Source organism: Pongo abelii, chromosome 6 (assembly GCF_028885655.2).
Source record: "Pongo abelii isolate AG06213 chromosome 6, NHGRI_mPonAbe1-v2.0_pri, whole genome shotgun sequence".
In the NCBI taxonomy this organism is placed as follows: Eukaryota; Metazoa; Chordata; class Mammalia; order Primates; family Hominidae; genus Pongo; species Pongo abelii.
In genome coordinates, this window is record NC_071991.2 from 2,793,849 (window position 1) to 2,811,236 (window position 17,388).

At 42.3% G+C, this 17,388-nt stretch overlaps 1 protein-coding gene across 3 annotated transcripts in view; it reads right to left on the reverse strand.

Moving 5' to 3' along the window:
* Window positions 1-17,388, reverse strand: part of GNA12 (G protein subunit alpha 12) — a 124,677-nt gene that overhangs the window by 10,724 nt on the left and 96,565 nt on the right.

Consider the following 17,388-nt stretch of genomic DNA (forward strand, 5'->3'; position numbering starts at 1 on the left):
TGACAACACGAATCTGCTGTCTGTCTCCATGGATTTGCCTGTTCTGGATCTCTCATTGGAGCGTATTCACACAGCATGCAGCCCTTTGTGTCTGGTTCTTTTATTTGATGTGGCATTTCCGAGGCTCGCCCATGCTGTAGCACAGGCCAGTGCGACATTCCATTTTATGGCAAATGTATATATATGTATATATATGCCATTGTATGGATATGTGGTTTCTTTTTCTATTTGTCAGTTGATGAACACTTTGACTGTTTCTAGTTTTTGGCGGTTGTGAACAGTGCTACAAACAGCTGTGTGGAAGTTTTTGCTTGAATATCTGTTTTCATTTCTTGAGTATACACCTAGGAGTCAAACTGTGGCATCCTACGGTAATTCTTTTTTTATTTTAAGATGCCCGTTGCCCAGGCTGAGTGCAGTGGTGTGATCTGGGCTCACCGCAACCTCTGCCTCCTGGTTCAAGCAATTCTCCTGCCTCAGCCTCCCGAGTAGCTGGATTACAGGTGTGCGCCACCAAACCTGGCTAATTTTTGTATTTTTAGTAGAGACGGGGGTTTCACTGTGTTGGCCAGGCTGGTCTTGAACTCCTGACCTCCAGTGATCCACCTGCCTCGGCCTCTCAAAGTGCTGGGATTACAGGTGTGAATCACTGTTCCCGGCAGTCCTTTGGTAATTCTGTGCTTAATTTTCTGAAGACCACCAAGCTGTTCTCCACGGTGGCTGCACAAGTTTACATTCCCACAGGCCACGTACAAAGTTTCCAATTTATCCACATCCTTGCCCACACTTGCTATTTTCTGATTTTTAAAAATGGTGGCCATCCTACTAGCTGTGAAATGGCACCCCACTGTGATCTTTTCTGTGTTTTCTGGTGATCTTTTCTAGGTGGTTCTATTTGTATCATCATTATAGACTGCATGTTTGTGTGCTCCCAGAATTCCTATGTGGAAGCCCTACCTGCAGTGTGATGGTATTTGGAGATGGGGCCTTTGGGAGGTGACTGAAGGTGGGGACCTCATGATATGATAGTGCCTGCATAAGAAGGGACCGGAGAGCTCTCCCTCTCACTCTGTCCTATGTGAGGCACCAGGACACAGTGACAAGCCGGCCGTCTGCAAGCGAGGAAGACAGCCCTCCCTCACCAGAACCTGATGGTGCTGCCACCCAGATCCTCAATTTCCAGTCTCCAGAGCTGTGAGAAAATTAATTTCTGTTGTTTAAGCCACCCAGTCAGAGTATTTTGTTAATGGCAGCTTGAGCCGATAAATATAATTATGAACTTGTGGATTTTCATCTGTCAGAGGCAAAGATGGTGAAATGTAAACAACATGTTAATACTGGGCAATGGGTTTATGAGTATCTGTTGGGCTCATTCTTAAACAGTTTCACAAGATGTTTAATAGTTCAAATTATAGATTCCGCCCTTAAAACTACAGATTTAGGGCTGGGCACGGTGACTCACGCCTGTAATCCCAGCACTTTGGGAGGCCGAGGTGGGCAGATCACGAGGTCAGGAGATCGAGACCATCCTGGCTAACACGGTGAAACCCCGCCTCTACTAAAAATACAAAAAAATTAGCCGGGCGTAGTGGCGGGTGCCTGTAGTCCCAGCTACTTGGGAAGCTGAGGCAGAAGAATGGCGTGAACCCGGGAGGCGGAGCTTGCAGCGAGCTGAGATCGCGCCACTGCACTCCTGCCTGGGCGACAGAGCGAGACTCCATCTCAAAACAAACAAACAAACAAACAAAAAACCACTATAGATTTAGATTCTTCATTTGTATCACAGGGATCATCATAAAAAAATGAGCTAGAAAGAAATTTTACAGCATGTTTTAAGATATTCCCCTGCTTCTAGATAAAAAGCACCTAGGCTAGGTGTGGTGGCATGCACACCTGTGGTCTCAGCTACTCGGGAGGCTGAGGTGGGAGGATCACTTGAGCCCAGGAGGTTGAGGATGCAGTGAGCCATGATTGCGCCACTGCACTCAGGCCTGGGCAAGAGTGAGATACTGTCTCTTAAAAAAACCCAGAACCCTAAATGGGGCTGAGGGTGGGGAGAACTCACCTAGTTTCCAGAGGCTTCCACCACAGAATCCCTAAAACCCAGCATGTGAAGCAGCAGGCATGTCACAGTTGGGCTGCCTGTTAGCTTTCTATGAATTTTGGGGAAATTCACAGCAGAATTCTAGCCTTTGTAGTAGCCAGAGCCCAAATTCCAAGCGTCTTTGGGGCTAGGATAGAGGTATGTGTGAAAAGTCGCAAGAACAGCACAAAGATCTCATACAGTCTTTCTCTAGATTCACCTGCTCACATCTTCTCTCATTTGCTTTATCCTTCGCTCACTCTCTTTCAATATACAGACTTTTAAAAATCTGTCATCATTTGAGAGCAAGTTGTTTACCCCTAACAACTTCAGAGGGTATGTCCTAAGAATGAGGACACCTGCTTCTACAACCACAGCAACTTCAGGCGCTGCTTCAGGAGAACGCCGCAAGGATAAGAGTATTCATCTAGGGTGGCTGTCTCATAATTACCATGTATTAGACAGCAAGGTTTATCTAATATATACAGATACAGCATTATTAGACCATTTTCCTCTTCTAGCACAGAATTTAGTATATTACTTACATGTAGTTATCATGCCTCTTTAGTTTCATTTAATCTGAAACACTTGAATTTTTTATTATTTTTTATTTTCCTGAGATGGAGTCTCACCCTGTTGCCCAGGCTAGAGTGCAGTAGTGCGATCTCAGCTCACTGCAGCCTCTGCCTCCCGGGTTCAAGAGAGTCTCCTGCCCCAACCACCCGAGTAGCTGGGATTACAGACGTGCACCACCATACCCGGCTGATTTTTGTATTTTTAGTAAAGACAGGGTTTTGCCATTTTGGCCAGGCTGCTCTCGAACTTAAGTGATCTGCCCGCTTCAGCCTCCCAAAGTGCTGGGATTACAGGTGTGAACCACCGCGCCCGGCCTACACTGAGATTTTTGAAGAACAGAGCTGCCTCCCACGGCCCTTGGGGTTTTTGTGATGTCTCCAGTGTTTAACATGACAGTTTCAAGATGATTTTCCAATCAGTGCCACTCCATGCTTGCCAGTCTGTGAGTGACATTCTACTGTCAACAAGAGTCCTGCTCCTGTTTATCCCATCGCTGCCCACATGGACTCACAGATGCTGTCATTTTCCAGGGCTGTAATTCACCTCTGTCCTCGCTTACTTTGGTGCTCAAAGGGAAGAAAGCACTGAGTCTCGCTGGCCCTTTGCATTTCCATATTAGTTCTAAAGTCAGCTGTCAATTTCTACCCTACCTGTCCCCCCAAACACCTGCAGAGTTTTGATTTTGAATGAGGCCTTTAATTCCTCTTGGTAATGCTTATAAATTCTCTGTACACAGGTGCTGCACATCTTTCTTTAGATTTATTCTTAGGTATGTAATCTTTTATGGTGCTTCTTAAATGGTATTTTAAACATTTTCCATTTTCCAATCCTTTGTTGCTAGTGAATAGAAATACAAGTGATTTCTGTATATTGGCTTGTACCTAGTCACCTTGCTAAGCTCCGTATTCATTCTAATAACAGACCTGTAGGTTCTTCTCAACTTTCCAGGTGTACAGTCACATCACCTGCTAAGCTCCGTATTCATTCTAATAACAGACCTGTAGGTTCTTCTCAACTTTCCAGGTGTACAATCACATCAACCTGCTAAGCTCCGTATTCATTCTAATAACAGACCTGTAGGTTCTTCTCAACTTTCCAGGTGTACAATCACATCACCTGCTAAGCTCCGTATTCATTCTAATAACAGAGCTGTAGGTTCTTCTCAACTTTCCAGGTGTACAATCACATCACCTGCTAAGCTCCGTATTCACTCTAATAACAGACCTGTAGGTTCTTCTCAACTTTCCAGGTGTACAATCACATCACCTGCTAAGCTCTGTATTCACTCTAATAACAGACCTGTAAGTTCTTCTCAATTTCCAGGTGTAGAATCACATCACCTGCTAAGCTCCCTATTCATTCTAATAACAGACCTGTAGGTTCTTCTCAATTTCCAGGTGTACCATCACATCACCTGCTAAGCTCCGTATTCATTCTAATAACAGACCTGTAGGTTCTTCTCAACTTTCCAGGTGTACCATCACATCACCTGCTAAGCTCCGTATTCATTCTAATAACAGACCTGTAGGTTCTTCTCAATTTCCAGGTGTAGAATCACATCACCTGCTAAGCTCCATATTCATTCTAATAACAGACCTGTAGGTTCTTCTCAATTTCCAAGTGTACCACCACATCACCTGCTAAGCTCCGTATTCATTCTAATAACAGACCTGTAGGTTCTTCTCAACTTTCCAGGTGTACAGTCACATCACCTGCTAAGCTCCGTATTCATTCTAATAACAGACCTGTAGGTTCTTCTCAACTTTCCAGGTGTACAGTCACATCACCTGCTAAGCTCCGTATTCATTCTAATAACAGACCTGTAGGTTCTTCTCAACTTTCCAGGTGTACAGTCACATCACCTGCTAAGCTCCGTATTCATTCTAATAACAGACCTGTAGGTTCTTCTCAATTTCCAGGTGTACAGTCACATCACCTGCTAAGCTCCGTATTCATTCTAATAACAGACCTGTAGGTTCTTCTCAACTTTCCAGGTGTACAGTCACATCACCTGCTAAGCTCCGTATTCATTCTAATAACAGACCTGTAGGTTCTTCTCAACTTTCCAGGTGTAGCATCACATCACCTGCTAAGCTCCGTATTCATTCTAATAACAGACCTGTAGGTTCTTCTCAACTTTCCAGGTGTACAATCACATCACCTGCTAAGCTCCGTATTCATTCTAATAACAGACCTGTAGGTTCTTCTCAACTTTCCAGGTGTACAATCACATCACCTGCTAAGCTCCGTATTCATTCTAATAACAGACCTGTAGGTTCTTCTCAATTTCCAGGTGTAGAATCACATCACCTGCTAAGCTCCATATTCATTCTAATAACAGACCTGTAGGTTCTTCTCAATTTCCAGGTGTACCACCACATCACCTGCTAAGCTCCGTATTCATTCTAATAACAGACCTGTAGGTTCTTCTCAACTTTCCAGGTGTACAGTCACATCACCTGCTAAGCTCCGTATTCATTCTAATAACAGACCTGTAGGTTCTTCTCAACTTTCCAGGTGTACAGTCACATCACCTGCTAAGCTCCGTATTCATTCTAATAACAGACCTGTAGGTTCTTCTCAACTTTCCAGGTGTACAGTCACATCACCTGCTAAGCTCCGTATTCATTCTAATAACAGACCTGTAGGTTCTTCTCAACTTTCCAGGTGTACAGTCACATCACCTGCTAAGCTCCGTATTCATTCTAATAACAGACCTGTAGGTTCTTCTCAACTTTCCAGGTGTACAGTCACATCACCTGCTAAGCTCCGTATTCATTCTAATAACAGACCTGTAGGTTCTTCTCAATTTCCAGGTGTACAGTCACATCACCTGCTAAGCTCCGTATTCATTCTAATAACAGACCTGTAGGTTCTTCTCAATTTCCAGGTGTACAATCACATCACCTGCTAAGCTCTGTATTCATTCTAATAACAGATCTGTAGGTTCTTCTCAATTTCCAGGTGTACAATCACATCACCTGCTAAGCTCCGTATTCATTCTAATAACAGATCTGTAGGTTCTTCTCAATTTCCAGGTGTACCATCACATCACCTGGTAAGCTCCGTATTCACTCTAATAACAGACCTGTAGGTTCTTCTCAATTTCCAGGTGTACAATCACATCACCTGCTAAGCTCCGTATTCATTCTAATAACAGACCTGTAGGTTCTTCTCAATTTCCAGGTGTACCATCACATCACCTGCTAAGCTCCGTATTCACTCTAATAACAGACCTGTAGGTTCTTCTCAATTTCCAGGTGTACAATCACATCACCTGCGAGCCACAGGCATGGTGGTATGTGGCAACAATAACATTCAGACAGAAAGCCTACCATCTTTTTGGCCAGGAGAACAAGAGGACGGAGCTGGGGCAACCAGGACTGCCAAGGGGTAAGGTGGGAACCCTCCAGAAAGAAGAGAGCCAGTGAGGGAGACCTCAAGTTCTGTGCATAAGCTTTGCCCAAGAGCCTGGCTAGCCCCTGAACCATACATATGGGGGCAAACTGAAAGGGGTCTCTGCTGTGAGCTGAGCAACCACCAGCACAGGCATGACCAAGTTGGCAGTTTGGGTCTCACCAAGTTAAGTGTCTGCTAAAGCAAAAATATCAACATTAGATGCATGAACAGAACAGGATTTAAGTCTTAAAATGACATCCATAATACCCAGGATATAATCAAATTATTCAAAATATGGAAGGTATTCATCATCAGGAGCAAAAACAATCAGAAGTTATCAACTCAGATATCCCAGATACTGGGATGACTTGACACAGACTTTAAAGCAGCTATTTTAATTAGGCTTAATTAGGTTAAAAATGCTCATGTTGAATAAAGATATAGAAAATCTTATCAGAGGTCAGGGAGGATCCAAGATGGTCAAATAGGAACGGCTCCAGTCTACAGCTCCCAGCATGAGCGATGCAGAAGACAGGTGATTTCTGCATTTCCAACTGAGGTAGCGGGTTCATCTCACTGGGGTGTGCCAGACGGTGCAGGACAGTGGGTGCAGCGCACCGTGTGCGAGCCGAAGCAGGGCGAGGCATCGCCTCACCCGGGAAGCGCAAGGGGTCAGGGAATTCCCTTTCCTAGTCAAAGAAAGGGGTGACAGACAGCACCTGGAAAATCGGGTCACTCCCACCCTAATACTTCGCTTTCCCGACAGACTTAAAAAACGGCACACCAGGAGATTATATCCCGCACCTGGATCGGAGGGTCCTACAACCACAGAGTCTTGCTCATTGCTAGCACAGCAGTCTGAGATCAAACTGCAAGGCGACAGCGAGGCTGGGGAAGGGGTGCCCGCCACTGCCAAGACTTGATTAGGTAAACAAAGCGGCCGGCCGGGAAGCTCGAACTGGGTGGAGCCCACCACAGCTCAAGGAGGCCTGCCTGCCTCTGTAGGCTCCACCTCTGGGGACAGGGCACAGACAAACAAAAAGACAGCAGTAACCTCTGCAGACTTAAATGTCCCTGTCTGACAGCTTTGAAGAGAGTAGTGGTTCTCCCAGGATGCAGCTTGAGATCTGAGAACGGCAGACTGCCTCCTCAAGTGGGTCCCTGACCCCCGAGTAGCCTAACTGGGAGGAACCCCCCAGTAGGGGTAGACTGACACCTCAGACAGCCGGGTACTCCTCTGAGACAAAACTTCCAGAGGAACAATCAGGCAGCAGCATTTGCGGTTCACCAATATCCGCTGTTCTGCAGCCACTGCTGCTGATACCCAAGCAAACAGGGTCTGGAGTGGACCTCTAGCAAACTCCAACAGACCTGCAGCTGAGGGTCCTGTCTGTTAGAAGGAAAACTAACAAACAGGAAGGACATCCACACCAAAAACCCATCTGTATGTCACCATCATCAAAGACCAAAGGTAGATAAGACTACAAAGATGGGGAAAAAACAGAGCAGAAAAACTGGAAACTCTAACAATCAGAGCGCCTCTCCTCCTCCAAAGGAACGCAGCTCCTCACCAGCAATGGAACAAAGCTGGACAGAGAATGACTTTGACGAGTTGAAAGAAGGCGGCTTCAGATGATCAAACTACTCTGAGCTACAGGAGGAAGTTCGAGCCAATGGCAAAGAAGTTAAAAACTTTGAAAAAAAATTAGACGAATGGATAACTAGAATAACTAATGCAGAGAAGTCCTTAAAGGACCTGATGGAGCTGAAAACCAAGGCATGAGAACTATGTGAAGAATGCAGAAGCCTCAGGAGCCGATGCGATCAACTGGAAGAAAGGGTATCAGTGATGGAAGATGAAATGAATGAAATGAAGTGAGAAGAGAAGTTTAGAGAAAAGAGAATAAGAAGAAACGAACAAGGCCTCCAAGAAATATGGGACTATGTGAAAAGACCAAATCTACGTCTGATTGGTGTACCTGAAAGTGACGGGGAGAATGCAACCAAGTTGGAAAACACTCTGCAGGATATTATCCAGGAGAACTTCCCCAATCTAGCAAGGCAGGCCAACATTCAGATTCAGGAAATACAGAGAACGACACAAAGAAACTCCTCGAGAAGAGCAACTCCAAGACACATAATTGTCAAATTCACCAAAGTTGAAATGAAGGAAAAAAATGTTAAGGGCAGCCAGAGAGAAAGGTTGGGTTACCCACAAAGGGAAGCCCATCAGACAAACAGCTGATCTCTTGGCAGAAACTCTACAAGGCAGAAGAGAGTGGGGGCCAATATTCAACATTCTTAAAGAAAAGAATTTTCAACCCAGAATTTCATATCCAGCCAAACTAAGCTTCATAAGTGAAGGAGAAATAAAATACTTTACAGACAAGCAAATACTGAGAGATTTTGTCACCACCAGGCCTGCCCTAAAAGAGCTCCTGAAGGAAGCACTAAACATGGAAAGGAACAACTGGTACCAGCCACTGCAAAAACATGCCAAATTGTAAAGACCATCAAGGCTAGGAAAAAACTGCATCAACTAACAAGCAAAATAGCCAGCTGACATCATAATGGCAGGATCAAATTCACACATAACAATATTAATTTTGAATGTAAATAGGCTAAATGCTCCAATTAAAAGACACAGACTGGCAAATTGGATAAAGAGTCAAGACCCATCGGTGTGCTGTATTCAGGAAACCCATCTCACGTGCAGAGACACACATAGGCTCAAAATAAAGGGATGGAGGAAGATCTACCAAGCAAATGCAAAACAGAAAAAGGCAGGAGTTGCAATCCTAGTCTCTGATAAAACAGACTTTAAACTAACGAAGATCAAAAGAGACAAAGAAGGCCATTACATAATGGTAAAGGGATCAATTCAACAAGAAGAGCTAACTATCCTAAATATATATGCACCCAATACAGGAGCACCCAGATTCATAAAGCAAGTCCTTAGTGACCTACAAAGAGACTTAGACTCCCACACAACAACACCCCACTGTCAACATTAGACAGATCAACAAGACAGAAAGTTAACAAGGATACCCAGGAATTGAACTCAGCTCTGCACCATGCGGACCTAATAGACATCTACAGAACTCTCCACCCCAAATCAACAGAATATACATTCTTTTCAGCACCACACCACACCTATTCCAAAATTGACCACATACTTGGAAGTAAAGCTCTCCTCAGCAAATGTAAAAGAACAGAAATATAACTGTCTCTCAGACCACAGTGCAATCAAACTAGAACTCAGGATTAAGAAACTCACTCAAAACCGCTCAACTACATGGAAACTGAACAACCTGCTCCTGAATGACTACTGGGTACATAACGAAATGAAGGCAGAAATAAAGATGTTCTTTGAAACCAATGAGAACAAAGACACAACATACCAGAATCTCTGGGACACATTCAAAATAGTGTGTAGAGGGAAATTTATAGCACTAAATGCCCACAAGAGAAAGCAGGAAAGATCTAAAATTGACACCCTAACATCACAATTGAAAGAACTAGAAAAGCAAGAGCAAACACATTCAAAAGCTAGCAGAAGGCAAGAAATAACTAAGATCAGAGCAGAACTGAAGGAAATAGAGACACAAAAAACCCTTCAAAAAATTAATGAATCCAGGAGCTGGTTTTTTGAAAAGATCAACAAAACTGATAGACTGCTAGCACGACTAATAAAGAAGAAAAGAGAGAAGACTCGAATAGACACAATAAAAAATGATAAAGGGGATATCACCACCAATCCCACAGAAATACAAACCACCATCAGAGAATACTACAAACACCTCTACGCAAATAAACTAGAAAATCTAGAAGAAATGGATAAATTCCTCGACACATCCATCCTCCCAAGACTAAACCAGGAAGAAGTTGAATCTGAATAGACCAATAACAGGCTCTGAAATTGAGGCAATAATCAATAGCTTACCAACCAAAAAAAGGCCAGGACCAGATGGATTCAACAGCCGAATTCTACCAGAGGTACAAGGAGGAGCTGGCACCATTCCTTCTGAAACTATTCCAGTCAACAGAAAAAGAGGGAATCCTCCCTAACTCATTTTATGAGGCCAGCATCATCCTGATACCAAAGCCTGGCAGAGACACAACCAAAAAAGAGAATTTTAGATGAATATCCTTGATGAACATTGATGCAAAAATCCTCAATAAAATACTGGCAGACCGAATCCAGCAGCACATCAAAAAGCTTATCCACCATGATCAAGTGGGCTTCATCCCTGGGATGCAAGGCTGGTTCAACATACGCAAATCAATAAATGTAATCCAGCATATAAACAGAACCAAAGACAAAAAACCACATGATTATCTCAATAGATGCAGAAAAGGCCTTTGACAAAATTCAACAACACTTCATGCTAAAAACTCTCAATAAATTAGGTATTGATGGGAGATATCTCAAAATAATAAAAGCTATCTATGACAAACCCACAGCCAATATCATACTGAATGGGCAAAAACGGGAAGCATTCCCTTTGAAAACTGGCACAAGACAGGCATGCCCTCTCTCACCACTCCTATTCAATATAGCGTTGGAAGTTCTGGCCAGGGCAATCAGGCAGGAGAAGGAAATAAAGGGTATTCAATTAGGAAAAGAGGAAGTCAAATTGTCCCTGTTTGCAGATGACATGATTGTATATCTAGAAAACCCCATTGTCTCAGCCCAAATTCTCCTCAAGCTGATAAGCAACTTCAGGATATAAAATCAATGTACAAAAATCACAAGCATTCTTATACACCAATAACAGACAGAGAACCAAATCATGAGTGAACTCCCATTCACAATTGCTTCAAAGAGAATAAAATACCTAGGAATCCAACTTACAAGGGATGTGAAGGACCTCTTCAAGGAGAACTACAAACCACTGCTCAATGAAATAAAAGAGGATACAAACAAATGGAAGAACATTCCATGCTCATGGGTAGGAAGAATCAATATCGTGAAAATGTCCATACTGCCCAAGGTAATTTATAGATTCAATGCCATCCCCATCAAGCTACCAATGACTTTCTTCACAGAATTGGAAAAAACTACTTTAAAGTTCATATGGAACCAAAAAAGAGCCCACATCACCAAGTCAATCCTAAGCAAAAAGAACAAAGCTGGAGGCATCACGCTACCTGACTTCAAACCATACTACAAGCCTGCAGTAACCAAAACAGCATGGTACTGGTACCAAAACAGACATATAGACCAATGGAACAGAACAGAGCCCTCAGAAATAATGCCGCATATCTACAACTATCTGATCTTTGACAAACCTGACAGAAACAAGAAATGGTGAAAGGATTCCCTATTTAACAAATGGTGCTGGGAAAACTGGCTAGCCATATGTAGAAAGCTGAAACTGGATCCCTTCCTTACACCTTATACAAAAATTAATTCAAGATGGATTAAAGACTTACATGTCAGACCTAAAACCATAAAAACCCTAGAAGAAAACCTACGCAATACCATTCAGGACATAGGCATGGGCAAGGACTTCATGTCTAAAACACCAAAAGCAATGGCAACAAAAGCCAAAATTGACAAATGGGATCTAATTAAACTAAAGAGCTTCTGCACAGCAAAAGAAACTACCATCAGGGTGAACAGGCAACCTACAGAATGGGAGAAAATTTTTGCAACCTACTCATCTGACAAAGGGCTAATATCCACAATCTACAATGAACTCAAACAAATTTACAAGAAAAAAACAAACAATCCCATCAAAAAGTGGGCAAAGGCTATGAACAGACACTTCTCAAAAGAAGACATTTATGCAGCCAAAAAACACATGAAAAAATGCTCATCATCACTGGCCAGCAGAGAAATGCAAATCAAAACCACAATGAGATACCATCTCACACCAGTTAGAATGGCAATCATTAAAAAAGTCAGGAAACAACAGGTGCTGGAGAGGATGTGGAGAAATAGGAACACTTTTACACTGTTGGTGGGACTGTAAACTAGTTCAACCATTGTGGAAGTCAGTGTGGCGATTCCTCAGGGATCTAGAACTAGAAATACCGTTTGACCCAGCCATCCCATTACTGGGTATATACCCAAAGGACTATAAATCACGCTGCTATAAAGACACATGCACACGTATGTTTATTGCGGCACTATTCACAATAGCAAAGACTTGGAACCAACCCAAATGTCCAACAACGATAGACTGGATTAAGAAAATGTGGCACATATACACCATGGAATACTATGCAGCCATAAAAAATGATGAGTTCATGTCCTTTGTAGGGACATGGATGAAACTGGAAATCATCATTCTCAGCAAACTATCACAAGGACAAAAAGCCAAACACCGCACGTTCTCACTCATAGGTGAGAATTGAACAATGAGAACACTTGGACACAGGAAGGGGAACATCACACTCTGGAGACTGTTGTGGGGTGGGGGGAGGTGGGGAGGGATAGCATTAGGAGATATACCTAATGCTAAATGATGAGTTAATGGGTACAGCACACCAACATGGCACATGTATACATATGTAACAAACCTGCATGTTGTGCACATGTACCCTAAAACTTAAAGTATAATAATAATGAAATTAAAAAAAAAAAAGAAAAGAAAATCTTATCAGATACACAGAAAACATAGTGGAAAACAAGTGGAAATTTTAGAACTAAAACACACAACATCTGAAACTTTAAAATTTACTGGACTAACAATAACAGACGGGGGATGAGAGAGGAAAGAATCAGTGACCACTGAAATTACATTAATAGAGATGACCCAATGATCCAATCTCAAAAAGAGAAAAAAGATAAAGAATGAGGTGCAGGCATCTTTGGGGCAATTCCTAAAGGCCTAATACACAAGTAGTTGGAATCTCACAGTAGAGAACAAAGAGAGTGGGGCAGAGAATGTTTTTAGAAGCAGAAAACTTTCCAAATTTGGTGAAAGACATAAATTTACAGATTTCAAGAAGCTCCACAAATTCCAAATATGATAAATATGAAGAAACTCATAGCAAGGATGCTATACCACACACTTCTGAATAATCCACAGGTCCAAGAAGTCAGACTCTCTGGTCTGACATGTAAAGGGCCTGGAAGTTGTCACTCCCATCCTCAGAGCAGTAACACCGGCAAGAAGAACAAACTCCAAGTCCCAGCTCTGCTTAGACCCATCGGAGAGCTGAGATCACAGGACACACTGCTGCCCCCAAACTGGAGAGGCATACAGGGAAATGCAGAGAATCGAAGTTTACCAGGAACAGAAGATGATGCCAGAGCCTGCAACTCATATGTTATGCCCGGCTTTGAAGAAAAAATACTGGAGTCCCCTCCTTATCCTCAGGGGACACATGCTGAGACCTCAGTGGATGCCTGAAGCCTTGAATAATACCCAACCCTATCTGTATTGTTTTTCCCTTTACACATGTACCTATGATCAAGTTTAATTGATAAGTTAGGCAGAGTAAGGTTAACAATAAAACAGAACAATTATAACAATACACTGTAATAAAGTTATGTGAATGTGGTCTCTCAAAGTGTCTCACTGTACTGTATTCATCCCCATTTGGACCACGGTTGACTGTGGGTAACTGAAACCGTGGAAACTGAAGCCACGGACAAGGGGAACTATTGGACAGGCATGTTAACAGACACACACACAGTGTGAAGAGCAAGGGGGACTACTGGACAGGCATGTCCAATTGTGTGAAGAAACACAGTGTGAAGATACAAAGTGAGGCCTCAGAACCAGATTCGGATATGGTGAAGGTTTTAGAGTTATCAGCTTGGGAACTGAAATAACTGATTAATATGAGGGTGCGAATGGAAAGGTGGACAGATGGGAAAAGAAGCGAGAGATATGCACACTCCAGGAGCGGTACCCAGACATGCCAAAATCAAGAATCCACAAAGTACATCACAAAGTATTTTGAACTTCAAGACAATGTTAAAATATCAACACTTTTATCTTGAGATGTTGCCACTACAGCACTTAGGGGAGAAATCTGTTGCTTTACATGCTTTTATTAGGGTTGGGCGCGGGGGCACACACTTGTAACCCCAGCACTTTAGGAGGCCGAGGCAGGTGGACTGCTTGAGGTCAGGAGTTCAAGACCTGGGCAACATGACAAAACCCCATCTCCTCAAAAAAAAAAACCCAAAAGTTAGCCGAGTATGTTGGCACATGCTTGTAGTCCCAGCTACTCAGCAGGGGGAGCTGAGGTGGGAGGATCACTTGAACCCAGGAGGCCGAGGCTGCAGTGAGCCAAGACTGCACCACTGCAATCCAGTATAGGCAACAGAGCAAGACCGTTTCAAAGAAAAAAGAAAAAAAAAAAAAACAAGAAAACAAAAACAGCTTATAGAAGAGAAAAAATGATCAAAAATCACTGACCAAAGGTACTACCTCAAAGAGCTTAATGAAGAGCTCTTTAAACTCAAGGTAAGCAGAAGAAAGAAAATAACAAAGATGAGATAACAATGAAATGGAAAATGAATTTTGCAACAGAAACAATTAACAAGGCCAAGTGTTGGTTCTTTAAAAATGTCAACAGAATTGATAACCTCCTAAGGGGATTAAGAAAAAGAAAGAACAAATCTCCAGTATCAGGAATGAAAAAGTTGTATTATGGCTCTGTCAAACATTGACAGGTATTAAGAGAATGTTCCAAACAACTTTATGCTAACAGATAGGACATCTTATATGAAATGAACAAATTGCTTTAAAAAATTTAATTTCCAAAAACAGATACTATATGAAATAGAAAATTTGAACAGCCTTTAAAAAACTGAATTTGTTCTAAAACAACAACAAAACTTCCCCAAAGGAAAACTCCAGGCCTAGATCGACTCACTGGTGAATTCTATCAAACACTTAAAGAAATAACACTAATGAACGTGAACTTTTTCAGAAAATCAAAGAGGAAGAAATAATTTCCAACTCCTTTTATGAGGCCAGCATCATCCTGGTATCCACACTGACAAGATTACCAAAAAAGAAAAATTACAGACCAACTCTCCCCTTGGAAACAGACACAATATCTTTAACAAAACTTTAGCAATTTAAACCTAACTACATAAAAAATGTCAATAGAAGGCACACTCTCAACAAAATAAGGAAGAAAAAAATATGAATGTTTCAATAGATGCAGAAAAAAAGCATGTGAAAAAATTCAAAACATGCTCAGGGCTTAAAAAAAAAAAAGACCTCTCTCACCAGACTACTAATAGAAAGGAACTTCCTCAGTTTGATAAAGGGCATCTATGAAAACCATGCAACTAACATCCTCAGTCATGGTGGAATACTGAGTACTTTCACCCTAACACTGTGTACAAGGCAAGGATGCCCACTTTTACTGCTTCTGGTCAATGCTAAGTTAGAAAGACTAAGAACAGAAAGCAAGACAGCAAGCAAGCGAACAAATGAAACAAAGAAAAGACACAGGGACTGGAAAGCAAGAAATAAAACAATCTGCAGATCACCTAACTGTTCAAACAAAATCCTAAGGAAGCTATAAAAAAGCTAGCAACAGAATCAGTGAGTTTAGCACATTCACAAGATACAAGATTAATGTACAAAAATCAAGTATACGTTTTATATACTGCCAATAAAACAATGGAACCTAAACATTTTAAAAGCAACTCCGTTTTTAATAGTACTAAGAAACATGAAATTTTTTTTTTGCCATAACTTTTCATCTTGAAATAATTATAGATGCACAGGAAGTTGCAAAGACTGCATAGAGAGGTATAGGTGGACCTGCCATGCATTTTCCCCAGTGGTTACATCTTTTGTTCTTATTGTACAATATCAGAACCAGGGAACTGACGTTGGTACAATGTGTGTGTGTGGTTCCATGCACTTTGTCACCTGTCTGGATTTGTGTAACCACCACTGCAATCAAGAGACAGAACTGTCCCACCACAACGGTCTCCCTCGTGCTACCAATGTATAGTCACAGCCATCCTCCTTCTTCCACCATCCCTAATCCCTTGGCAAGCACGAATCTGATTTCCATCTCTAGAATGTATAGTCACTGATCTGTTTTCTGTTCCTATAGTTTTGCCTTTTCTAGAGTGTACTTAAAGTGAAACCATACAACATGCAGCTTTTTTTTTTTTTTTTTTTTAAAGAGACAGGGTCTTACTGTGTTGCCCAGGATGGAATGCAGCGGCATGATCATGGCTCACTGCAAACTCTCCTCCCAGGCTCAAATGATCCTCCTGCCTCAGCCTCCCAAATAGCTGGGACTACAGGCGCATGCCACCAAGCTTGGCTCATTTTATTTTTTGTAGAGATGGGATCTTGCTATGTTGCCCAGGCTGGCAACTTAAACTCCTGGGCTCAAGCCATCCTCCCGCTTTGGCCTCCCAAAGTGCTGGGATTACAGGTGTGAGCCCCTGCACCTGGCAGCATGTGGCCTTTGGAAGCTGGCTTTTTTCACTCAACATAATGTCCTTGGGATCTGCCCACACTGTTGCATGTGTCAGTAGCTTGCTCCTTTTTACTGCTGGTAGAATTCCATGGTCTGAACGTGCCGCAGTTTATTTAAGCATTTACCAATCTAGAGACATTTTGGTTGTTTCTGTATTTTAGCTATTACACATAAAGCTCTGTGAACATTCATGTACAGGTGTGGTGTGGTGTGGATGTAAGTTTCTTTTTCTAGGGTAAATGCCCAGGAGAGTGACTGCCAGGCTGTATAAGTGTATGTTTAGTTTTTTTTTTTTTTTCTAAAAGAAACTGCCAAACTCTTTTCCAGAATGGTTGTACCCTTTTACCTCCCCACCAGTGATGAATGAGACCCAGTTTCTCAGTGTCCTCACCAGCGTTTGTTATTTTCACTGTTTTCTATTGTATCTGTTCTAATAGGTGTGTAGTGCTAGCTCACAGCAGTCTGAGTCTGCATCTCCCTTAATCGGCACTGACTCAATGGCTGGAGAGGCTGGATGTCTTCTCGTGCCTATGTGCCATCGGCCTATCCTCTTTGGTGAAATCACTTCGTATCTTTTGCTTATTTTCTGCTTGGATTGTTTTTGTACTGGTGAGTATTGTTTTGAGAGTTCTATTTTCTAGATAATGAGTCCTTTGTCAGATATGTAGTCGGCAAATACTTTTCTCCCGGTCTGCAGCTTGTCTTTTCATCCTCTTACTAAGACGATCTGGGCAGGGCACGGTGGCTCACCTCTGTAATCCCAGCACTTTGGCAGGCCAGGGCAGGAAGATCCCTTGAGCTTAGGGGCTCGAAACCAACCTGGGCAACATAGTGAGACCTCATCTCTACTTTAAAAAAAAAAAAAAAAATTAGCCAGGTATGGTGTTGCATTCCTGTAGTCCCAGCTA